Here is a 10819-nt window from a genome sequence, read left to right on the forward strand (position 1 = left end):
CTTTATGGTCCTAGACAGTTGTGCATGGGTATGGCAGAAGCTCTTCAAGGCAGTCTGAAAAGCTGGCTGCTGAGCAGAGATTCTGAAAAGAAAAGATGGATGGATCAGTTTTAGAAATTGAGAAATTTCTGTAACCGTATTATACAAACAACAGAGTGTCTTATTTTTTCTGTAGAGGACATTTAGCACAAATTTATATTTACAAAATTTATTTTTTAATTAATGCCTTTTCAAAACTATTTGCTTTAAAAACAAAACAATCATCTTTGGTTGTGACAGCTATCATAGATAACAAACATACCATGGTGAAGAGATATTCATATAAAAATGTAAATTGAAGGAGAATGGATATTTCAATATAAGGGAATATATTTTCAAGATGAAATTACATATAGAAACAATGGCTGGCAAATGTTAAAGCAATGTCCCCAGAGAAATATGTCACCTGAAAATCTGACAACTTTCAGAGCTCCTAGGTAAATACCTGACATGGTATATACTCAATGAATGTTAGTTTGATAAATAAGTGAGTTGGGGAAGAGGATGCCAATTTTCTCTAAAGAGAACCTCAATAAATCAAAGACCTAAGCAAATAAACCATCCTTAGTGAGTCAGAATAATAAACTAAACGAGTAATAAACTAAAACTTGAAACTTGCTCAATGGAATATGATCCTAAACAAAAGACAAAGCAAAAGAATAGAAACAATACAAGAGACCTAGTAGTCTATATATTGTGTAGACATACAATTGGCATGCTTCAATTTCCCAGTTTACTGGCATGAAATTAATGCCACTCAGAAGACACTGTATTTAATTTTTTAAGCTGTTATGATCCAAGAGAAAGAAGCCCTTCAATGAAGTATTACTCAGATGAAGTAGAAGCTAAATTTTCTCCCTTATCTCTGCCCACTTAGGTTATTGCCATTTACTTTTCTGAATTCTATAATAGGCTTTCTAAATATCAGAATCAATAAACTATCCTTGCCTTGATTCCTTACCATAACTAACAAAGCTGACATTTTCAAAAGAAAATTTGCTAAAAACTTAATGGCAGTACACCATTTGAGAGAACATTTTGCTGTAAACCTTTGTGTGCTCTTGATTTAGAAATTGCCTCCTAAGAATTCACTCAAAGACAATCATAATGAGAACAAATATTAATTATTAGAATATTGATTATAGTGCTTGATAACGGTTAAAATGGGTAAATCTTAAATGCCTCAAAAATATGTGGCCTGGTAAAAATTAAGCAGAGTACACATATAGATATGTAGATAAATGGATAGATTACTGCATATATTATACACACACACATATATATATATATTCCATGGAATATCAAGTAATCATTAAAAATTGTGTTGTACAATGAATATGTTTTATCTTGGGACTCATGAATAGATGTCGTTAGGTATGGAGTCCTCTTTAAATTATAAATTTTTTGTGCATAAATATGTATGTCCTTTTTTAAAAGAGGAGGATGGGATGCACCATATTTTTTACCAAATTACCAAAGGTTATATGATCAAATGTAGTAGACAAATTAATCACATTGAAAGATAGGTACAATATGTTGCTGTTAAAAAAATACAAGTTTACAAAGTTTGCAAAATAAGATAACTTGTTTGTACAAAACACCCACGCATATACACCAATACAAATACAAACATGGAAAATAATACATGCTATAGAGTGTTAACGTGGCTTTCTGTGGTTGATTTTTATCTTTTTCTTTATGATTACCTTTATTTTTCTATATTTTATAGAGCTAAACATGCATACGTGTAACAAAAACAAAAACAATGAGAATTTTTAAATGTGTAAGGATTCACAAGACAGAAATTACCAAAGAAAATATGACAGTAAGTTAAAAGTAACAAATTCAGGTTTCTGATCCTCGTGTAGTTAACTTGGAAGCCCTATTCCACTTCTCCCTATGAAACTGTTTGTCCTTCTCCAAACATGCCATATTCTCTCATGCTTTCATGATTTGGCGTTTACTAGTTCTTTCCCCTTATCATGCTTAACTACCAAGAAAAATCCTTATCCTTCAAGTCTTCTCAGTGCCTGGAATACAGTGAGTGCTAAATATCTGTTGTTTGCTTCAATGGAGAAATGAATACGTCTGTTCATGAATTGAATATGGAAAGATGGTAGATTTGAGTTGATATAGAAAAGTAGAGAGGATGTTTCAGAACAAGAGAAACTTGAGTGAATCAGGATTAATTCTCTATTCAAGTCACAGTAAAGAGAAGGAAATTCCTATAGGAGATTTTGTGTTGAAAAATCATAAGAAAATATAGTTGGACAGAGATGATGGAGAGGCCTATAAAAACCCTTAAAATTCTAGAGAAATGAGAACATATCTGAAAAAAAAACCCTCTCCCATCCGTAAAAATCACTGAAGTAAGAAAAGTGAGAGCAGCTTTCGTTTGAAGGAATTTAGTAGGATATGAATCACTTTCTCACTTTCAACCTTTATATTCCATATGTTTATTTTGTTAAGTTTCAGGATTTTAATGATTCTTTTTATATCTGGCAGTTTCTTTAATGTTTCTTATGTATCACAACCAACTGATACCCACATATGCATATAGACACTAACACCCACCCACATACACATGGCATAATCCCCTTTTCATGCGGCAGAAGGCAATTTCATTTAATGATGGCAATGATTGATAGTTAGATGTTCACAATCGATTGCTTCAATACCTGCTCATAATCCTACAATATTAAAAAGAATCCCTTAACATTTACTCTTGATGCTCTTTAGAAAGCAAATATATTTCTGTTCCTGAATAAAACACTGAGTATTAAAGATTTAGATAAATTACACTGACTGCTGCCAGTGGTGTCCCCTGCAGTGAATTAAAAAATACATTTAGCATGAAAACAAGGAACAGATGTTATTTTTACAGTCATTGTTCAAACGGCTCCAGCGAGCTGCATTTTCCCTAGCGCTCCTTTGACTTCTCATAGAGAGGATGACTTATGGGTTTTTCATATCTATGAAAAGATAGACAGAGTGGCAATGGGGATGATAATTTAACTCATAATCATATCTTAAACTTTCTTTCTGAAGTTGGATAACAGTTCAACAAAATACAGAGCCAACTCATACTTGAGAGCCCTGAATTAGCAAAATTCTTCCTCTAACACTGTGAAACAGAGCCGCTGGAATTTACATGGTATATTAGCAAAGAGAGAATCATTCCATTACACTCCATTTAGGATAAGTGATGAGATAGAGGAGTCCTGGGGAAACCCACTCCATCTCTTCAGGATTAATCTAGGATGTGTTAAAAAGCCACTGTACTGGGTAAAGAGCATTTTTCAATAGACCAGACTTGAGGATATGATGGATGATTTTCTCATAACACCCCAAATTGCGCAAATATTATTGAGGCATTCTTGCTCATTTGTATGGTGGGATCTAGTGACACCTTTACTAGATATGCATCCTAGTCGTTTTCAAGGGACATCAATATACAAGGAGAAAAAGTCTTTTAATTAGTTTAATGCTTAATGTGTGAAGGACTATATGTAGATATGATTACTAAGGATTTGTTTCCTGAGTAGAACTTCTTTTCTATATGTTAGCTATAATGTAAGTTCTTAAATGAAAAATAAAAAGACAAAATGATTTAATGAAAAGAACATGGAAAATTCTTTTTAGATCTGGACATACTGGGATTTGAATTATAATTTGCCATCTACGTGCTGGATGATTTCAGGATATTCCAAGCCTTATTTTTCTCATCTATAAATTTTGTGTAAAAAGACATACATTCAGGGCTGATATAAAGATAGAATTAGGGAAATTCAAATATAATTTAAACAAAAGGGTTATATATATATCATTTATATATTGTTATAATAACTGTATATCATTATTTTATTTATTATATATAAACCATTATTTATATATAACCATAGTTTTATATATATATAAAATGTATCCATATCTATATCTATCTATCTACCTAAACCATAGTTTGTGGAAAAAAAACAAAGACTTCGTAACTATTTATAAGACGAATTAATTATTCAGTAAGGAAATATCCTGGAATTTGAAAAGATTTGTTGCTTAAATGAAGTATTCTTCTTTTCTAAATTTTCTATGGAACTACTAAATTCACCAAAAGTCAGTGTTAATTGGTGTCAATATGCATCTCTCCATCCCTTTTCCAACTAATTATTGAATGTCACAGCAACAAGGCTAAAGGATGTAGGAAGTCTTTTTAAGAAGAAGGTCATTAAGGCCACATTAAGATTGCAACCTATCTCAACAAAATGTCCCAGCAGGCAATATTTAGCAGTTGTAAAACCAGTTAAGTGTAAAGGCAACACTCTTAGTAAACAAATCAGGACTTTCTCTATCAGAGGAATGTGAGCACCATGCTAGAAAGGAAGAAAGAAACAGAAGACAACAGCAGTGTTGAAAATTTATGATCCAGGATTTCACTTTATCGACTTATCTTTCATGAAGCTGTAAACCAAGCCTTCATTTTATCATGTTATCTATATGTCTATTAACTATTTTTAGCACTATTTCTTCCATAACTACCATTTACTCAGTACTAAATATATTGTGTATAGAACATCTGCTATATAATAGATCATCAATAACATATCAAACTACGAAGTATTTTCTCATGAAGGAAACTGACCTCAGAGAGCGTAGGTCCTGCAGGTTCTACTTAACAGAGTTAGCATTTGAACCCTGGTCCATGTGTCCTCAAACCCTAGAACACATCATTTGCCTTTTGAAATTATTCTCAGGCTGAAATATAAACTAAATGTAAATTTATATTTTTGTTTTAAATTCATTTAAATAATCATTAGTGCTTATAATACTTGACTATGTGGTAATTTCACTTGAAATATTAATATGAGTTGAATTCTCAATTCTAAATTTCATAAAAATGTAAAGTTGTAATTTACCCCTTACATTGTTTTTAATCTAAAACAATAATCATTTAAATAAAATTCCACAGAGACTCTTTCATCTGAGATATTTTTACGAAAGTAATTGAGTACTTAAAATGAAACTTCATTTGAAAATTTCATTTACATTAATTAATTTAAAAAGAAAAGTTAATTTAAAAAGGTAGAATAGCACCATTATGTCACTCCAGTTATTGAAGGATTTAGAATATTGACAGCCTTATTTTCATAACACTTAGTCATGTAAAGTATTTTTTTTCCTGCATTACTCTTCACCACTGCAACTCTCTTTAGTGGATTTTTTAAACCTATGAAAAGTATAATTTTTTATTCTTTAATAAATTTCCATTGAAATTAGAGACTAGACGAAATTTCAAACCTAGGTAAAGTTCTATTTTAAAGTGAATGATGATAGTTAAGAATGCAAAATGCTGGAATAAGTATGGATTAATTTATCTTTGAGCTGGCATTGATGGAGACTAGTAAGGTTATAGCAAAAGTAATCACTGAGCACATAGCAGCCCTTCCCTTTCAGAATGGGTGGATCTAATTTTTCTTTTATAGAAAGTTTTATATTTTATGAATTACAAAATCAATAGATGTTTACAATTAAAAATTTAAATTATACAGAAATACATATAACCTCAAAATTCTTTCAGTTCTCACTCTATCCTGTAAATAAAACTAGTATGAGCAGTTTACTTTGATACATATATACACTCACACACCGTGTGTATATTATGTGTATATATATATATATCGAAGTTTGTGTATATATACAATTTATAGATAATAATTTATATATTATATATATAATTTATGTACATATATAATGATAAATATCTAATAATACATATATACCCACATTTATTAGAGGAATGAAATAAATATAAAGCTAGGGAAGAATATTGCCTCAATTAAATTTGTACCGGGGAAAAGAAGGCACAAAGTATAAGGAATGTCAAAAATGCAGAAGGAAGATAGATTTGGTGACTGGATAGATTTGGGTTGTGAGGGAGAGGAAGGAATCAAGAATGATCTCAAGTTTCCATTAACATTCATCAAAATAGGAATTATAAGAACGAGTTCAGGGAAAAGATAAGGGACACTGTTTAGAGTGTGATACCTTTGGGATACCTGGCATTACAGGTGGAAATTTTTATCTACCAGAGGTAGGGAAGAAAAACAGTGGTAAATAGAACATAGAAGTTATTAACTAGGTTTGCTTTTGACTGCAAGTAACAGAAAACTCAACGTCAAACATGTATTAAACAATTTGAAACTGAATGACTTCCTTATTATGGATGTCCATAAACAATGAGTGGATGAGCCTTGATTGGTCAAGCGACTGGATGATGAAAACACCAGCTGTCATTCTTTTCACTCTGCTGTCTGTGTTGTTAGCTTTATCCTAAGCCTGGTCACTGCCAATAGCAATCAAGGCTATACTCTTCCTTTTTTTATGTTAACTAAAGAGAAATAAAACTGCTGAGCTATCATGGAAAGACCTAACTTTCACTTTATTTGAGTCAACTTAGATCATGTACCAATTCTGGAATCATAATGGGGCACTAGTGAATGCTTTGTGGTTACTTCTGGGTACAGTGGCAGAGGAGTTGCTAAGTGGTTGGCTCAGAGGTAAGGGGACCTGTTCTTGGAGCTGGGGTCAGTTTCCCAACTAAGCAGTTCCTGTGTTATCAATGTGTGGGTGAAATAGGTTGTGGGGACATACAGCACAATATGAATTACAGAAGGTAGGCAAAGTATAGATTTTCAAAGATTATGTGGTCAAGAGTATTAAATAAATGATCATTAATGTATTTAGTAACTAGGAATTTGTTGGTTTTGGAGAAAGAAGTTGTAATTAGAGTGCACTAGGCTAAAGAATTAACAGAAAAGCATGTGAAGAAGTGGGTGCAGTAATTTGGGGTTGCTTTTTCAAGAACTGTGGCTTTTGAAAGAAGGAGAAAAGAAGGCAGTAGCTAGAGAGGTAGCATTATAGATTAATATGGGATAATTAATTCAAACAATGGGAGAGAAGAAAGAAAATGCCTGCTATATTTGAACTAAAAATATATTTTGTCAATCTTTAGAAGTTATTTCATGTCATGGTAAGATCTCAATTTAAGTATTACTTATATACATAAATGTGTGATTAGTTCTGATGTTAATATTCGTAAAATCTTGCTTCATTTTGACATGAATATGTGTAGTGAAACAACATGTCCTTTGTTTCTCCTATGAGAATGCGATCACATGTTTCTCTTAGGAATTGTGGGATGACTAAATATGATCATGTATATGAAGTCCATAGCAAAATCTTTGGCACGTAGTAGCACTCAATAAATATTTGCCTTTAGTCCATCTCCATTCTGTGAGTCTCACTGATAACACAAAAAAACTAAACTAGACTATCTCTAAAATCTAAAAGTCAATCAGTCTATGATTTTAATTTAAAAATATGTTTAAGAGCAATAGGAGATACATCAGATGAGAGGAGCAATTTGAAATCATCCTACTCTAGAAGCTGGAGAGTTTCCTGGCCCATCTGCTGGTTTGAGGTTTACAGCTACCTTGGTTACAAGACTGCTTATGATCTGTGTCCTGTTTCTACAAGGTCAAAGCATCTGTGAGTTAATAAAAAGAAAATAATGTTGCTTGCCTTGAAAGTGTTTTTTTGTCCATTTATAATGTAGCCTACTTTTGATCTTTGGTTATCACTATTGCATGTTTGTCAAGTGACAGATATGTTTGCATGTATTCATAAGAAATTAAAATATATGTTTCTTCAAGAAATTTACAAACAGTACTCTACATTTCTATGAGTAAAATAGCCAGTAATCTCATATTCTATGAGTATAATATCTGTGGTCCTAAATTAATACACCAATACACGATATACTCTTGTTTTTGAACCATCCTTTTCCCCATATATTATCATAAGCATCTTGCATACCAGATCAGTAATGGTCACTGTATACTATTATAAAGTTAATGCATCTTAGGATCATTCTGGTTTGTGCTGTACATCATCCTATGAAGAATTGTCAGTTTTGTGCTTGCAGCTGCTCTCAATCTGTCATCATAAATGATAAATGAGCATTAGAGTCTTATTTTCCATTGTACATTATCGTCACTACAAGAATGCAAGACCAGCATATCTTGGCTTGCTCACAAGACCCTTTTTGAAGATAAGAACTCTACTACAAAAGCAGGGAAGCTTTACATTTCTAAGCAAATAAATAAAACTGTAAATCTGCTAAAGTTTTGGCTCAATACCATTGGAAATTAAACTAAAGCTTCATTCTTGTACATAGATCTCAACTCAATTATTTCAATTATTTTTAATTTCCACGATTCTTGGTTCCTGAAGTAGAACTGGTGCAATTTCTCAAATGGATATTTTTGAACACTTGTCTGCAAATGTGAAATAAATAACATTGGATGACAATTTTCCATAGGTCTCTTACATTTCTGCCTGCCATCTGAGCAAGGCATTAATTTCTGTTTGTTCTGGACAATTTTTTCCAAGGGTATTTGTATGGTGGATAGTCTTGTAAGATAAAGATTGTATCTCCTTTGGAGCCAATGATAGGTTTGCTTACAGTTTGGGGAAAAAAAGACACTGTCTCTTTCGAAAGCAAATGTCATAAATGCTTTCTGTCTAGTATAATAAAAACATCTCCCTCTGGAGCACTGGGCAGGTATGTTACTGCCTACTATAAAAATTTGGAGTTTCCAATGATCAGGATTCCTCTCCTGTAAGGCAACCCACTGAGTGTAGAGGCAACTCTCTACATTCATCTGTGTCTGTCCTGAGGACTTGGGTGAAAAGGATGGAAATAATTTGCAGCTCATGATATTTATTGTGCCATAAGAAATAAAATCCTTTGTTTCTGACCCTGGACTCCTATTTCTTCTGCCAGTTTCTTCTATGAACCTTTGTCAGGTCATCTTGTTAAGTTACAGGTAGAGCCGAATCAAGACTTTTCAGAATTCTTGCCAATAAGTGTAAGAAAACAAAGAAGGTTCTGAAGATTTTAATGGAGAATTTAAGAAACCAAATACAGCCAAAACAAACATGAACAAAACACGCTTATTTACATTTATTTCTAGCCCAGTCTTGAATTTTAAAAACCTATTTGCTGACAAATTTTGTGGAATATCAAATATGTTTTATTGCTCTGAGAGGAGCAGCATCAAGATCGTCATGAGGAGAATGAAATCTTTGCAATAAATATTAATATATTTCTTTAGAATTCAGAATTAATGTGTTTATGTGTATATAGAATTTACTATTCTAAGTGATGCTTATTTTAGAGAATGTAAGTACTACTTAAAATGGATATTAGTAATGGAAATGCCTTTCAGTTTATGTCAGAAAAATATATTCCAGGCCTTGTTGAAGGGATTTGGCCAGACTAGGTATTAGATTAGAGATCTATGATTTAATATCCTAATTTTATTTTAATGGGCTATTAGCACTTTCTTGGTTGAAGGTTATAATGACTTAAATTTTACTTTTATATTTGTATAACAGACTACATTTTTTGTCTACCTAATATTTATAGGTAACTTCCTTCAGTCTAACTTTTTAAAAATTTTTAGCAGAACCCTAATTTTATTCCAATAATCCACAATTCTTACATGATCATATACTTCACTAGGCCACAGGCCATGGTGATTCCATTTCCCTTGCCAATGCATTTTCTAGGAATGGGTATTTGATGCCACCTAGATTAATGAGAAGTCTGTTGGAGCACTTCCGAATATGCTTCTGTTACTCTGAAAAAGAAGTATGGAAGGAGATGGTCTTCTTTCCTTCTAAAATGATATGGCGTCTGCATAGCCATCTATGATCATGGCAACTATTAGCCTGAGGTCCTTATTTGCATGATAGTAATCTAGTGAAGAGTAGAGAGAATTTGGATTGTTAATGATGTTGAGTCACTGGATTAACCAATTCTAGGGCTAATTAATAGGGGCATAGTGTTACGTGAGATGAATTTCTTTACTGTTAAAACTACATTAATAAAATTTTATAGATCTCTTAAGTGAAATTGTGTGTGTTCATGTTGGGAGTGTGTCTAGGAAAGAGGGAAGAGGCTGAACATCATAGATAGTTAAAATGTGACCTAGCTCCAGACAAAGCTAAAATTAATGAGGTCATTTTTGAGGTCAGTGATAGTCTTACCACATAAGGAGTTTCATTAGATCTGTATACTATTAAAGATAATTTCTTGTTAATCATCCTAATTAGCTTCTGCAAAATAGTAAATAATAATAGTATTTAAATATTGCCCTTTTTTAATCTTGTTGAGTTATTTGTTCACAGAGTCTTACCTAAATCTTAATACTTCAAAAACAATTAAAGGAGGAGAAGAGCCAAGATGGCGCCGTGAGTAGTCCTCTTTGTCTCTCGCCCTTCGAGTCTACAATCATTTGGACACTTATCGCTTGACAAAGGATATCCAGACAGCATCTCAGGACGTCTGAGACACACACGCGACTATACATCGGAAGGCGGATGGACTTTCCTCCGGGAGGAGGTGGAAATAGGTGAGGGCTCTCCGACCCGACGGGCAGCCTGGTACCCGCAAGCGGCTTTCTTCCAACGGACGCCCCCAGAGGATCCACGCACGTCTAGGGCAGGAGCGAGAACACAACAGAGGAGCGACGCTGGAAACAGGTGACCAGAACCCTACCTAAACCCCCTGCAATTACTCCTAAACGCAGAGGGAAACTTTGGAGTTGCACACCTGAGCCCGCGGGGAGAGTCTCTCCCCGCCATTGGCGGGGGGATCCAGCCTGGTGCTCGGGGCGCCCGGAGGGTCCCAGAGAGAGACACGGAGGGCACGGAGATCTCC

The sequence above is a fragment of the Equus quagga genome, chromosome 4, assembly GCF_021613505.1.
Source record: "Equus quagga isolate Etosha38 chromosome 4, UCLA_HA_Equagga_1.0, whole genome shotgun sequence".
NCBI lineage: Eukaryota > Metazoa > Chordata > Mammalia > Perissodactyla > Equidae > Equus > Equus quagga.